This window comes from Octopus bimaculoides, chromosome 28 (assembly GCF_046866305.1).
Source record: "Octopus bimaculoides isolate indiv1 chromosome 28, ASM4686630v1, whole genome shotgun sequence".
Classification (NCBI taxonomy): Eukaryota; Metazoa; Mollusca; class Cephalopoda; order Octopoda; family Octopodidae; genus Octopus; species Octopus bimaculoides.
The window spans coordinates 9632142-9647000 of record NC_142955.1 but is presented as its reverse complement, the minus strand read 5'-3'; the positions used below and the strand labels follow the sequence as shown (position 1 = coordinate 9647000).

The window sequence follows — 14859 nt, the reverse complement described above, 5'->3', positions numbered from 1 at the left end:
AAGAAGAAGAAGAAGAAGACGATGAAGAAGAAGAAGAAGAAAGAGGAGAATGAGGAGGAAAATGAGAAGACGACAAAGAAGAACAAGAAGAAGAAGGTGGAGGAGGTGGAAGAAGAGGATGTGGAGAAGAGGATAAAGAAGTAGGTGGAGTGTGACGAGGAGGAGGGGAGGAAGAGACGGGAGAACAAGGAAGAAGATGAAGTTGGAGGAGAGGAGGATGAAGAAGAAGTGGACGGGGAGGAGAAGAAGAAAATGATGTAGAAATAGAAGTAGAAGTAGGAGACGAAAATCGAGAACAAAAAGGGGAGAAGGAGAGATGTACGATGATGAAGATTATGATGATGTGGAGGAGGAGTAGGAGGAGATGGAGGAGAAGAAGAACAAAGCAGTGGAGAAGGACTAGGAGGAGGGGAGGAGGAGATGATGGGATGGAGGAGGAGAGGCGGGAAGAGGAAATGCGGAGTGCAGGGGAAGGAGGAGAGGGGGAGGAGGGGAAAGGATAGGAGGAAGGGAAGGGGAGGAGGAGGACGGGAAATACATTTCAAGGCAGAGAGATTCATAATGAAACTTCTAGGTAAAATATTAAGGGACAGAAAATAGGGGAGAAAGACATGATTGATTCACAAATATATCCTCAATGAAATCCTATCAATAAGACTCATTCTACTTACAAATATTCTAAACTGGTCAAATGCTGGAAGGATTCTGGGGCGATATTTGTGATGTTTTTATTATCCAAATATCTGAAACATCAAAGAGATTTCATCAGAAATAGTATAAAAGAGTTTTATGAAGGAAAGGACAAATGAGGGAAAAAAGATGAAGAAAAGGATAGGAAAGATGAGGGATAAATAACGGATGGAAAAGTAGAAAGTTTAAAAGAGAGTTTGAATATTAGGAGGAAATAGGAGAAGGAGGAAGAGGAGACAAGGAAGAAGAAGAAAGGAATTAGTAGTAGTAGTAGTGGTAGTAGTAGTAGTAGTAGTATTAGTAGTAGTAGTAGTAGTAGTAAGAACAAGATGAAGGAGCAGGAGTAAGAGAAGAACAACAAGAACAAGAACCCGAGGAGGAGGATGAAGAAGGAGAGGAGGAGGAGGAAGAAGGAGAGGAGGAGGAGGAAGAAGGAGTGGAGGAGGAGGAAGAAGGAGAGGAGGAGGAGGAGGAAGGAGGAGGAGGAAGGAGGAGGAGGAAGGAGAGGTGGAGGAGTAAGAAGGAGAGGAGGGGGTCGAAGAAGGAGAGGAGGGGTGGAAGAAGGAGAGGAGGGGAGGAAGAAGGAGAGGAGGATGGTGTAGTAGTAGTAGTAGTAGTAGTAGTAGTAGTAGTAGTAGTAGTAGTAGTAGTAGATGAAAGAAGAGAAGTGGAGGAGGGGCAGGGGATGGGGAGGAGAGGAGGAGAGGAGCTGCGGAGGGGGGAGGAAGAGGGGGAGGAGGGGAGGAGGAGGAGGAGGAGGAGTAGTAGTGATAGTAGTAGTACTAGTAGTAGATGAAGAAGGAGGAGGAGGAGAACAACACGAAGAAGAACAAGAGAAGCAGAACGAAGAGGAAGATTGAGAAACGGAAGAAAAAGGAGAAGAGGGAAGTAGTAGTAGTAGTAGTAGTAGTAGTAGTGGAGGGAGGGGATGAAGGGAGAGGGAGAAGAGGGAGAGGGAGAAGAGGGGGAGGGAAGGGAAGGGAAGGAGATGGAGAAGAGGGTGAGGGAGGGAGGGATAGGAGGTGGGGAGTGGAATGAGGCGGAGACGGAGGCGGAGGCGGAGGTGGAGGCGGAGGCGGCGGCGGAGGAGGAGGAGGAGGAGGAGGCGGAGGAGGAGGCGGAAGAGAATGACGATGAGGAAGAACAGAAGGAGAAAAAGAAGAAAAATGAGAAAAAGGAAAATGAGGAGAGGATGAAGAGTGGGATGATGATCATCATCATCATGAGGAGGAGGAGTAGGAGGATGAGGGAGTAAACAGGGATGGAAAAGTAGTAGTAGTAGTAGTAGTAGTAGTAGTAGTAGTAGTAGTAGTAGTAGTAGTAGTAATAGATTTAAAAGATGAAGGAGGAGAAGACGAACAATAACCAGGTCAAGAGAAGGAGGAGGAGCAGGTGGAGGGCAAGTTGGAGGAGGAGGAGGAGAGGGAGTTGGAAGGAAAAGAAAATATAAACAGAAGAAAAACGAGGACAAGGAAGTGGATGAGAAGGAGTACGATGATGATGATGAGGGGGAGGAGGAGGAGGAGGAGGAGGAGCAAAGAAGAAGAAGAAGAAGAAGAAGAAGAAGAAGAGGAAGAAGAAGAAGGAGGAGGACGGGGAAGAAGAAGAAAAAAATGATGTAGAAATAGAAGTAGAAGTAGGAGACGAAAATCGAGAAGAAAAAGGGGAGAAGGGGAGATGTACGAGGATGAAGATTATGATGATGTGGAGGAGAAGTAGGAGGTGGGGGTGAAGAAAAACGAAGAAGTGGAGAAGGAGGAGGCGGGGAGGACGGGAAATACATTTGAAGGCAGAGAGATTCATAATGAAACTTCTAGGTAAAATATTAAGGGACAGAAAATAGGGGAGAAAGACATGATTGATTCACAAATATATCCTCAATGAAATACTATCAATAAGACTCATTCTACTTACAAATATTCTAAACTGGTCAAATGCTGGAAGGATTCTGGGGCGATATTTGTGATGTTATTATTATGCAAATATCTGAAACATCAAAGAGATTTCATCAGAAATAGTATAAAAGAGTTTAATGAAGGAAAGGACAAATGAGGAGAAAAAGATGAAGAAAGGGATAGGAAAAGATAAGGGAGAAAAAAGGGATGGAAAAGTAGAAAGTTTAAAAGAGAGTTTGAATATTAGGAGGAAATAGAAGGAGGAGGAGAAGACAATGAAGAAGAAGAAGAAAGGAATTAGTAGTAGTAGTAGTAGTAGTAGTAGTAGTAGTAAGAACAAGATGAAGGAGCATGAGTAAGAGAAGCACAACAAGAACCAGAGGAGAAGGAGGAGGAAGAATGAGAGGAGGAGGAGGAGGAGGAGGAAGGAGAGGAGGGTGTAGTAGAAGTAGTAGTAGTAGTAGTAGTAGTAGTAGTATTAGTAGTAGATGAAAGAAGAGAAGAAGAGGAGGAGGGGCAGGGGATGGGGAGAAGGAGGAGGAGAGGAGCAGAGGAGGGGGAAGAGGAGGGTGGGAGAGGAGGAGTAGGGTGCAGAGTAAGTGGAGCAGGGGAACAGGGGAGCAGGGGAGGTGAGGAGGAGAGGAGGGGGAGGCGAATATGAGGATTCGGGGAGTAGGGGAGGGATGGCGAGGACGAGGATAGGGGAGGAGGTTAGGAAGAACAAGAACAAGAAGAAGAGGAGAACAAAAAGAAATAGAAGTATATGTAGAAGACAAAAACAAGAACAAGAAACGGGAGGAGGGAGGTGGAGGAGTATGATGATGAAGATGAGGAAGAGATGGAGGAGGAGGAGGAGGAGGAGCAGCAGCAGCAGCAGCAGCAGATGGAGTAGGAGGAGATAGAGGAGGAGGGGAGGAGGTGGAGGAGGAGGAGATAGAAGAGGAAGAGATGGAGGAGGAGGCGTAGGTGGTGGAGAAGAGAAGTTCGAGGTGGGTCGCAGCAGGAGGAGGAGGAGGTGGAGAAGTAAAAGAAATATAAGTAGAAGAAAACGAAGATGAAGAAGAAAAACAAGGTGAAGGAGGAGGGGCAGAAGAAGAAGAAGGGGAGCAAGAGGAGCAAGAGGAGGAGGTGGAGCAAGACGAGGAAGAGGAGGAGGAGAAAGTGGAGGAGGAGGAAGTGGAGGAGGAGGAAGTGGAGGAGGAGACGAAGAAGATGATGTTTGAGGAGGAGGAGGGGAGAAGAAGAAGAAGAAGAAGAAAAAGAAGAAGAAGAAGAAGAAGAAGAAGAAGAAGAAGAAGAAGAAGAAGAAGAAGAAGAAGAAGTAGGTGGCGCTGGAGGAGGAGGAGGAGGAGGAGGAGGAGCAGGCAGGAAATACATTTGAAGGCAGAGAGATTCATAATGAAACTTCTAAGTAAAATATTAAGGGACAGAAAATAGGGGAGAAAGACATGATTGATTCACAAATATATCCGCAATGAAATCCTATCAATAAGACTCATTCTACTTACAAAAGGCTTAAACTGGTCAAATGCTGGAAGGCTTCTGGGGCGATATTTGTGATGTTATTATTATTCAAATATCTGAAACATCAAAGAGATTTCATCAGAAATAGTATAAAAGAGTTTAATGAAGGAAAGGACAAATGAGGGAAAAAGATGAAGAAAGAGATAGGAAAAGATAAGGGAGAAAAAAAGAGATGGAAAAGTAGAAAGAAGAAGAAGAAGAAGAAGGAGGAGGAGAAGAAGAAGAAGAAGAAGAAGTAGCAGTAGTAGTAGTAGAAAAAGGAGAAGAAGAAGAAGAAGAAGAAGAAGAAGGAGAAGAAGAAGAAGAAGAAGAAGGAGAAGTAGCAGTAGTAGTAGTAGTAGAAAAAGGAGAAGTAGAAGAAGAAGGAGAACAACAACAACAAGAAGAAGTAGAAGAACAAGAACAAGAACAAGAAGAAGGAGAAGAAGAAGAAGAAGAAGAAGAAGAAGAAGAAGAAGAAGATGGAGAAGAAGAAGAAGAAGAAGAAAAAGAAGAAGAATAAGAATAAGACGATGAAGAAGAAGAAGAAGAAAGAGGAGAATGAGGAGGAAAATGAGAAGACGACAAAGAAGAACAAGAAGAAGAAGGTGGAGGAGGTGGAAGAAGAGGATGAGGAGAAGAGGATAAAGAAGTAGGTGGAGTGGGACGAGGAGGAGGGGAGGAAGAGACGGGAGAACAAGGAAGAAGATGAAGTTGGAGGAGAGGAGGATGAAGAAGAAGTGGACGGGGAGGACAAGAAGAAAATGATGTAGAAATAGAAGTAGAAGTAGGAGACGAAAATCGAGAACAAAAAGGGGAGAAGGAGAGATGTACGATGATGAAGATTATGATGATGTGGAGGAGGAGGAGTAGGAGGAGATGGAGGAGAAGAAGAACAAAGCAGTGGAGAAGGACTAGGAGGAGGGGAGGAGGAGATGATGGGATGGAGGAGGAGAGGCGGGAAGAGGAAATGCGGAGTGCAGGGGAAGGAGGAGAGGGGGAGGAGGGGAAAGGATAGGAGGAAGGGAAGGGGAGGAGGAGGACGGGAAATACATTTCAAGGCAGAGAGATTCATAATGAAACTTCTAGGTAAAATATTAAGGGACAGAAAATAGGGGAGAAAGACATGATTGATTCACAAATATATCCTCAATGAAATCCTATCAATAAGACTCATTCTACTTACAAATATTCTAATCTGGTCAAATGCTGGAAGGCTTCTGGGGCGATATTTGTGATGTTCATCAAAGAGATTTCATCAGAAATAGTATAAAAGAGTTTTATGAAGGAAAGGACAAATGAGGGGAAAAAGATGAAGAAAGGGATAGGAAACGATAAGGGAGAAAAGGGATGAAAAAGTAGAAAGTGTAACAGAAGAAGAAGAAGAAGAAGAAGAAGAAGAAGAAGAAGAAGAAGAAGAAGAGGAAGTAGAAGAAGGAGGAGGACGAGGAAGAAGAAGAAAAAAATGATGTAGAAATAGAAGTAGAAGTAGGAGACGAAAATCGAGAAGAAAAAGGGGAGAAGGGGAGATGTACGAGGATGAAGATTATGATGATGTGGAGGAGAAGTAGGAGGTGGAGGTGAAGAAAAACGAAGAAGTGGAGAAGGAGGAGGCGGGGAGGACGGGAAATACATTTGAAGGCAGAGAGATTCATAATGAAACTTCTAGGTAAAATATTAAGGGACAGAAAATAGGGGAGAAAGACATGATTGATTCACAAATATATCCTCAATGAAATACTATCAATAAGACTCATTCTACTTACAAATATTCTAAACTGGTCAAATGCTGGAAGGATTCTGGGGCGATATTTGTGATGTTATTATTATCCAAACGTCTGAAACATCAAAGAGATTTCATCAGAAATAGTATAAAAGAGTTTAATGAAGGAAAGGACAAATGAGGAGAAAAAGATGAAGAAAGGGATAGGAAAAGATAAGGGAGAAAAAAGGGATGGAAAAGTAGAAAGTTTAAAAGAGAGTTTGAATATTAGGAGGAAATAGAAGGAGGAGGAGAAGACAATGAAGAAGAAGAAGAAAGGAATTAGTAGTAGTAGTAGTAGTAGTAGTAGTAGTAGTAGTAGTAGTAGTAAGAACAAGATGAAGGAGCATGAGTAAGAGAAGCACAACAAGAACCAGAGGAGAAGGAGGAGGAAGAATGAGAGGAGGAGGAGGAGGAGGAAGGAGAGGAGGGTGTAGTAGTAGTAGTAGTAGTAGTAGTAGTAGTAGTAGTAGTAGTAGTAGTAGTATTAGTAGTAGTAGTAGTATTAGTAGTAGATGAAAGAAGAGAAGAAGAGGAGGAGGGGCAGGGGATGGGGAGAAGGAGGAGGAGAGGAGCAGAGGAGGGGGAAGAGGAGGGTGGGAGAAGAGGAGTAGGGTGCAGAGTAGGTGGAGCAGGGGAACAGGGGAGCAGGGGAGGTGAGGAGGAGAGGAGGGGGAGGCGAATATGAGGATTCGGGGAGTAGGGGAGGGATGGCGAGGACGAGGATAGGGGAGGAGGTTAGGAAGAACAAGAACAAGAAGAAGAGGAGAACAAAAAGAAATAGAAGTATATGTAGAAGACAAAAACAAGAACAAGAAACGGGAGGAGGGAGGTGGAGGAGTATGATGATGAAGATGAGGAAGAGATGGAGGAGGAGGAGGAGGAGGAGGAGCAGCAGCAGCAGCAGATGGAGGAGGAGGAGATAGAGGAGGAGGGGAGGAGGTGGAGAAGAGAAGTTCGAGGTGGGTCGCAGCAGGAGGAGGAGGAGGTGGAGCAGTAAAAGAAATATAAGTAGAAGAAAACGAAGATGAAGAAGAAAAACAAGGTGAAGGAGGAGGGGCAGAAGAAGGAGAAGGGGAGCAAGAGGAGCAAGAGGAGGAGGTGGAGCAAGACGAGGAAGAGGAGGAGGAGAAAGTGGAGGAGGAGGAAGTGGAGGAGGAGGAAGTGGAGGAGGAGACGAAGAAGATGATGTTTGAGGAGGAGGAGGGGAGAAGAAGAAGAAGAAGAAGAAAAAGAAGAAGAAGAAGAAGAAGAAGAAGAAGAAGAAGAAGAAGAAGAAGAAGGTGGCGCTGGAGGAGGAGGAGGAGGAGGAGGAGGAGGAGCAGGCAGGAAATACATTTGAAGGCAGAGAGATTCATAATGAAACTTCTAAGTAAAATATTAAGGGACAGAAAATAGGGGCGAAAGACATGATTGATTCACAAATATATCCTCAATGAAATACTATCAATAAGACTCATTCTACTTACAAACATTTTAAACTGGTCAAATGCTGGAAGGATTCTGGGGCGATATTTGTGATGTTATTATTATGCAAATATCTGAAACATCAAAGAGATTTCATCAGAAATAGTATAAAAGAGTTTAATGAAGGAAAGGACAAATGAGGAGAAAAAGATGAAGAAAGGGATAGGAAAAGATAAGGGAGAAAAAAGGGATGGAAAAGTAGAAAGTTTAAAAGAGAGTTTGAATATTAGGAGGAAATAGAAGGAGGAGGAGAAGACAATGAAGAAGAAGAAGAAAGGAATTATTATTATTAGTAGTAGTAGTAGTAGTAGTAGTAGTAGTAGTAAGAACAAGATGAAGGAGCATGAGTAAGAGAAGCACAACAAGAACCAGAGGAGAAGGAGGAGGAAGAATGAGAGGAGGAGGAGGAGGAGGAAGGAGAGGAGGGTGTAGTAGAAGTAGTAGTAGTAGTAGTAGTAGTAGTAGTAGTATTAGTAGTAGTAGTAGTATTAGTAGTAGATGAAAGAAGAGAAGAAGAGGAGGAGGGGCAGGGGATGGGGAGAAGGAGGAGGAGAGGAGCAGAGGAGGGGGAAGAGGAGGGTGGGAGAAGAGGAGTAGGGTGCAGAGTAGGTGGAGCAGGGGAACAGGGGAGCAGGGGAGGTGAGGAGGAGAGGAGGGGGAGGCGAATATGAGGATTCGGGGAGTAGGGGAGGGATGGCGAGGACGAGGATAGGGGAGGAGGTTAGGAAGAACAAGAACAAGAAGAAGAGGAGAACAAAAAGAAATAGAAGTATATGTAGAAGACAAAAACAAGAACAAGAAACGGGAGGAAGGAGGAGGAGGAGTATGATGATGAAGATGAGGAAGAGATGGAGGAGGAGGAGGAGGAGGAGGAGCAGCAGCAGCAGCAGATGGAGGAGGAGGAGATAGAGGAGGAGATAGAGGAGGAGGGGAGGAGGTGGAGGAGGAGGAGATAGAAGAGGAAGAGATGGAGGAGGAGGCGTAGGTGGTGGAGAAGAGAAGTTCGAGGTGGGTCGCAGCAGGAGGAGGAGGAGGTGGAGCAGTAAAAGAAATATAAGTAGAAGAAAACGAAGATGAAGAAGAAAAACAAGGTGAAGGAGGAGGGGCAGAAGAAGAAGAAGGGGAGCAAGAGGAGCAAGAGGAGGAGGTGGAGCAAGACGAGGAAGAGGAGGAGGAGAAAGTGGAGGAGGAGGAAGAGGAGGAGGAGACGAAGAAGATGATGTTTGAGGAGGAGGAGGGGAGAAGAAGAAGAAGAAGAAGAAAAAGAAGAAGAAGAAGAAGAAGAAGAAGAAGAAGAAGAAGAAGGTGGCGCTGGAGGAGGAGGAGGAGGAGGAGGAGGAGCAGCAGGCAGGAAATACATTTGAAGGCAGAGAGATTCATAATGAAACTTCTAAGTAAAATATTAAGGGACAGAAAATAGGGGAGAAAGACATGATTGATTCACAAATATATCCGCAATGAAATCCTATCAATAAGACTCATTCTACTTACAAATCGATTAAACTGGTCAAATGCTGGAAGGATTCTGGGGCGATATTTGTGATGTTATTATTATCCAAATATCTGAAACATCAAAGAGATTTCATCAGAAATAGTATAAAAGAGTTTTATGAAGGAAAGGACAAATGAGGGAAAAAGATGAAGAAAGAGATAGGAAAAGATAAGGGAGAAAAAAGAGATGGAAAAGTAGAAAGAAGAAGAAGAAGAAGAAGGAGGAGGAGATGAAGAAGAAGAAGAAGAAGTAGCAGTAGTAGTAGTAGAAAAAGGAGGAGAAGAAGAAGAAGAAGAAGAAGAAGAAGAAGAAGAAGGAGAAGAAGAAGAAGAAGAAGAAGAAGAAGTAGCAGTAGTAGTAGTAGTAGAAAAAGGAGAAGTAGAAGAAGAAGGAGAACAACAACAAGAAGAAGAAGTAGAAGAACAAGAACAAGAACAAGAAGAAGGAGAAGAAGAAGAAGAAGAAGAAGAAGAAGAAGAAGAAGAAGAAGAAGAAGATGGAGAAGAAGAAGAAGCAGAAGAAAAAGAATAAGAATAAGAATAAGACGATGAAGAAGAAGAAGAAGAAAGAGGAGGATGAGGAGGAAAATGAGAAGACGACAAAGAAGAACAAGAAGAAGAAGGTGGAGGAGGTGGAAGAAGAGGATGAGGAGAAGAGGATAAAGAAGTAGGTGGAGTGGGACGAGGAGGAGGGGAGGAAGAGACGGGAGAACAAGGAAGAAGATGAAGTTGGAGGAGAGGAGGATGAAGAAGAAGTGGACGGGGAGGACAAGAAGAAAATGATGTAGAAATAGAAGTAGAAGTAGGAGACGAAAATCGAGAACAAAAAGGGGAGAAGGAGAGATGTACGATGATGAAGATTATGATGATGTGGAGGAGGAGGAGTAGGAGGAGATGGAGGAGAAGAAGAACAAAGCAGTGGAGAAGGACTAGGAGGAGGGGAGGAGGAGATGATGGGATGGAGGAGGAGAGGCGGGAAGAGGAAATGCGGAGTGCAGGGGAAGGAGGAGAGGGGGAGGAGGGGAAAGGATAGGAGGAAGGGAAGGGGAGGAGGAGGACGGGAAATACATTTCAAGGCAGAGAGATTCATAATGAAACTTCTAGGTAAAATATTAAGGGACAGAAAATAGGGGAGAAAGACATGATTGATTCACAAATATATCCTCAATGAAATCCTATCAATAAGACTCATTCTACTTACAAATATTCTAATCTGGTCAAATGCTGGAAGGCTTCTGGGGCGATATTTGTGATGTTCATCAAAGAGATTTCATCAGAAATAGTATAAAAGAGTTTTATGAAGGAAAGGACAAATGAGGGGAAAAAGATGAAGAAAGGGATAGGAAACGATAAGGGAGAAAAGGGATGAAAAAGTAGAAAGTGTAACAGAAGAAGAAGAAGAAGAAGAAGAAGAAGAAGAAGAAGAAGAAGAAGAAGAAGAAGAAGAAGAAGAAGAAGAAGAAGAAGAAGGAGGAGGACGAGGAAGAAGAAGAAAAAAATGATGTAGAAATAGAAGTAGAAGTAGGAGACGAAAATCGAGAAGAAAAAGGGGAGAAGGGGAGATGTACGAGGATGAAGATTATGATGATGTGGAGGAGAAGTAGGAGGTGGAGGTGAAGAAAAACGAAGAAGTGGAGAAGGAGGAGGCGGGGAGGACGGGAAATACACATGAAGGCAGAGAGATTCATAATGAAACTTCTAGGTAAAATATTAAGGGACAGAAAATAGGGGAGAAAGACATGATTGATTCACAAATATATCCTCAATGAAATACTATCAATAAGACTCATTCTACTTACAAACATTTTAAACTGGTCAAATGCTGGAAGGATTCTGGGGCGATATTTGTGATGTTATTATTATGCAAATATCTGAAACATCAAAGAGATTTCATCAGAAATAGTATAAAAGAGTTTAATGAAGGAAAGGACAAATGAGGAGAAAAAGATGAAGAAAGGGATAGGAAAAGATAAGGGAGAAAAAAGGGATGGAAAAGTAGAAAGTTTAAAAGAGAGTTTGAATATTAGGAGGAAATAGAAGGAGGAGGAGAAGACAATGAAGAAGAAGAAGAAAGGAATTAGTAGTAGTAGTAGTAGTAGTAGTAGTAGTAGTAGTAGTAAGAACAAGATGAAGGAGCATCAGTAAGAGAAGCACAACAAGAACCAGAGGAGAAGGAGGAGGAAGAATGAGAGGAGGAGGAGGAGGAGGAGGAAGGAGAGGAGGGTGTAGTAGAAGTAGTAGTAGTAGTAGTAGTAGTAGTAGTAGTAGTAGTAGTAGTAGTATTAGTAGTAGTAGTAGTATTAGTAGTAGATGAAAGAAGAGAAGAAGAGGAGGAGGGGCAGGGGATGGGGAGAAGGAGGAGGAGAGGAGCAGAGGAGGGGGAAGAGGAGGGTGGGAGAAGAGGAGTAGGGTGCAGAGTAGGTGGAGCAGGGGAACAGGGGAGCAGGGGAGGTGAGGAGGAGAGGAGGGGGAGGCGAATATGAGGATTCGGGGAGTAGGGGAGGGATGGCGAGGACGAGGATAGGGGAGGAGGTTAGGAAGAACAAGAACAAGAAGAAGAGGAGAACAAAAAGAAATAGAAGTATATGTAGAAGACAAAAACAAGAACAAGAAACGGGAGGAGGGAGGTGGAGGAGTATGATGATGAAGATGAGGAAGAGATGGAGGAGGAGGAGGAGGAGGAGGAGGAGGAGCAGATGGAGGAGGAGGAGATAGAGGAGGAGGGGAGGAGGTGGAGGAGGAGGTGGAGGAGGAGGAGATAGAAGAGGAAGAGATGGAGGAGGAGGCGTAGGTGGTGGAGAAGAGAAGTTCGAGGTGAGTCGCAGCAGGAGGAGGAGGAGGTGGAGCAGTAAAAGAAATATAAGTAGAAGAAAACGAAGATGAAGAAGAAAAACAAGGTGAAGGAGGAGGGGCAGAAGAAGAAGAAGGGGAGCAAGAGGAGCAAGAGGAGGAGGTGGAGCAAGACGAGGAAGAGGAGGAGGAGAAAGTGGAGGAGGAGGAAGAGGAGGAGGAGACGAAGAAGATGATGTTTGAGGAGGAGGAGGGGAGAAGAAGAAGAAGAAGAAGAAAAAGAAGAAGAAGAAGAAGAAGAAGAAGAAGAAGAAGAAGAAGAAGAAGAAGAAGGTGGCGCTGGAGGAGGAGGAGGAGGAGGAGGAGGAGGAGGAGGAGCAGGCAGGAAATACATTTGAAGGCAGAGAGATTCATAATGAAACTTCTAGGTAAAATATTAAGGGACAGAAAATAGGGGAGAAAGACATGATTGATTCACAAATATATCCTCAATGATATCCTATCAATAAGACTCATTCTACTTACAAATATTCTAATCTGGTCAAATGCTGGAAGGCTTCTGGGGCGATATTTGTGATGTTATTATTATCCAAATATCTGAAACATCAAAGAGATTTCATCAGAAATAGTATAAAAGAGTTTTATGAAGGAAAGGACAAATGAGGAGAAAAAGATGAAGAAAGGGATAGGAAAGATGAGGGATAAATAACGGATGGAAAAGTAGAATGTGTAACAGAAGAAGATGAAAATGAAGAAGAAGAAGAAGAAGAAGAAGAAGAAGAAGAAGAAGAAGAAGAAGAAAAAGAAGCAGTAGTAGTAGTAGAAAAAGGAGAAGAAGAAGAAGAAGAAGAAGAAGGAGAAGAAGGAGAAGAAGAAGTAGCAGTAGTAGTAGTAGTAGAAAAAGGAGAAGTAGAAGAAGAAGGAGAACAACAAGAAGAAGAAGAAGTAGAAGAACAAGAAGAAGAAGAAGAAGAAGAAGAAGAAGAAGAAGATGGAGAAGAAGAAGAAGAAGAAGAAGAAGAAGAAGAAGAAGAAGACGAAAAAGAAGAAGAATAAGAAGAAGACGATGAAGAAGAAGAAGAAAGAGGAGAATGAGGAGGAAAATGAGAAGACGACAAAGAAGAACAAGAAGAAGAAGGTGGAGGAGGTGGAAGAAGAGGATGAGGAGAAGAGGATAAAGAAGTAGGTGGAGTGGGACGAGGAGGAGGGGAGGAAGAGACGGGAGAACAAGGAAGAAGATGAAGTTGGAGGAGAGGAGGATGAAGAAGAAGTGGACGGGGAGGACAAGAAGAAAATGATGTAGAAATAGAAGTAGAAGTAGGAGACGAAAATCGAGAACAAAAAGGGGAGAAGGAGAGATGTACGATGATGAAGATTATGATGATGTGGAGGAGGAGGAGTAGGAGGAGATGGAGGAGAAGAAGAACAAAGCAGTGGAGAAGGACTAGGAGGAGGGGAGGAGGAGATGATGGGATGGAGGAGGAGAGGCGGGAAGAGGAAATGCGGAGTGCAGGGGAAGGAGGAGAGGGGGAGGAGGGGAAAGGATAGGAGGAAGGGAAGGGGAGGAGGAGGACGGGAAATACATTTCAAGGCAGAGAGATTCATAATGAAACTTCTAGGTAAAATATTAAGGGACAGAAAATAGGGGAGAAAGACATGATTGATTCACAAATATATCCTCAATGAAATCCTATCAATAAGACTCATTCTACTTACAAATATTCTAATCTGGTCAAATGCTGGAAGGCTTCTGGGGCGATATTTGTGATGTTCATCAAAGAGATTTCATCAGAAATAGTATAAAAGAGTTTTATGAAGGAAAGGACAAATGAGGGGAAAAAGATGAAGAAAGGGATAGGAAACGATAAGGGAGAAAAGGGATGAAAAAGTAGAAAGTGTAACAGAAGAAGAAGAAGAAGAAGAAGAAGAAGAAGAAGAAGAAGAAGAAGAAGAAGAAGAAGAAGAAGAAGAAGAAAAAGAAGAGGAAGAAGAAGAAGGAGGAGGACGAGGAAGAAGAAGAAAAAAATGATGTAGAAATAGAAGTAGAAGTAGGAGACGAAAATCGAGAAGAAAAAGGGGAGAAGGGGAGATGTACGAGGATGAAGATTATGATGATGTGGAGGAGAAGTAGGAGGTGGAGGTGAAGAAAAACGAAGAAGTGGAGAAGGAGGAGGCGGGGAGGACGGGAAATACACATGAAGGCAGAGAGATTCATAATGAAACTTCTAGGTAAAATATTAAGGGACAGAAAATAGGGGAGAAAGACATGATTGATTCACAAATATATCCTCAATGAAATACTATCAATAAGACTCATTCTACTTACAAATATTTTAAACTGGTCAAATGCTGGAAGGATTCTGGGGCGATATTTGTGATGTTATTATTATCCAAACGTCTGAAACATCAAAGAGATTTCATCAGAAATAGTATAAAAGAGTTTAATGAAGGAAAGGACAAATGAGGAGAAAAAGATGAAGAAAGGGATAGGAAAAGATAAGGGAGAAAAAAGGGATGGAAAAGTAGAAAGTTTAAAAGAGAGTTTGAATATTAGGAGGAAATAGAAGGAGGAGGAGAAGACAATGAAGAAGAAGAAGAAAGGAATTAGTAGTAGTAGTAGTAGTAGTAGTAGTAGTAGTAGTAGTAGTAGTAAGAACAAGATGAAGGAGCATGAGTAAGAGAAGCACAACAAGAACCAGAGGAGAAGGAGGAGGAAGAATGAGAGGAGGAGGAGGAGGAGGAGGAAGGAGAGGAGGGTGTAGTAGAAGTAGTAGTAGTAGTAGTAGTAGTAGTAGTAGTAGTATTAGTAGTAGTAGTAGTATTAGTAGTAGATGAAAGAAGAGAAGAAGAGGAGGAGGGGCAGGGGATGGGGAGAAGGAGGAGGAGAGGAGCAGAGGAGGGGGAAGAGGAGGGTGGGAGAAGAGGAGTAGGGTGCAGAGTAGGTGGAGCAGGGGAACAGGGGAGCAGGGGAGGTGAGGAGGAGAGGAGGGGGAGGCGAATATGAGGATTCGGGGAGTAGGGGAGGGATGGCGAGGACGAGGATAGGGGAGGAGGTTAGGAAGAACAAGAACAAGAAGAAGAGGAGAACAAAAAGAAATAGAAGTATATGTAGAAGACAAAAACAAGAACAAGAAACGGGAGGAGGGAGGTGGAGGAGTATGATGATGAAGATGAGGAAGAGATGGAGGAGGAGGAGGAGGAGGAGGAGGAGGAGGAGCAGATGGAGGAGGAGGAGATAGAGGAGGAGGGGAGGAGGTGGAG

At 43.3% G+C, this 14859-nt stretch overlaps 1 protein-coding gene across 2 annotated transcripts in view; it reads right to left on the bottom strand.

Annotated features, from left to right (window-relative positions):
- LOC106878117 (adhesion G protein-coupled receptor G6) overlaps positions 1–14003 on the bottom strand; it is a 126233-nt gene extending 112230 nt beyond the window's left edge. For both annotated transcript variants that reach the window (XM_089344833.1, XM_089344834.1), the window contains exons 1-8: positions 13925–14003; positions 10608–10679; positions 8809–8880; positions 7320–7391; positions 5855–5926; positions 4094–4165; positions 2605–2676; positions 672–743 (exon numbers count right to left, since the gene is read on the bottom strand). The gene's annotated coding sequence lies outside the window, so the exon portion shown is untranslated. The remainder of the gene's footprint in view (positions 1–671; positions 744–2604; positions 2677–4093; positions 4166–5854; positions 5927–7319; positions 7392–8808; positions 8881–10607; positions 10680–13924) is intronic.
- Between the last annotated feature and the right edge of the window lie 856 nt (positions 14004–14859).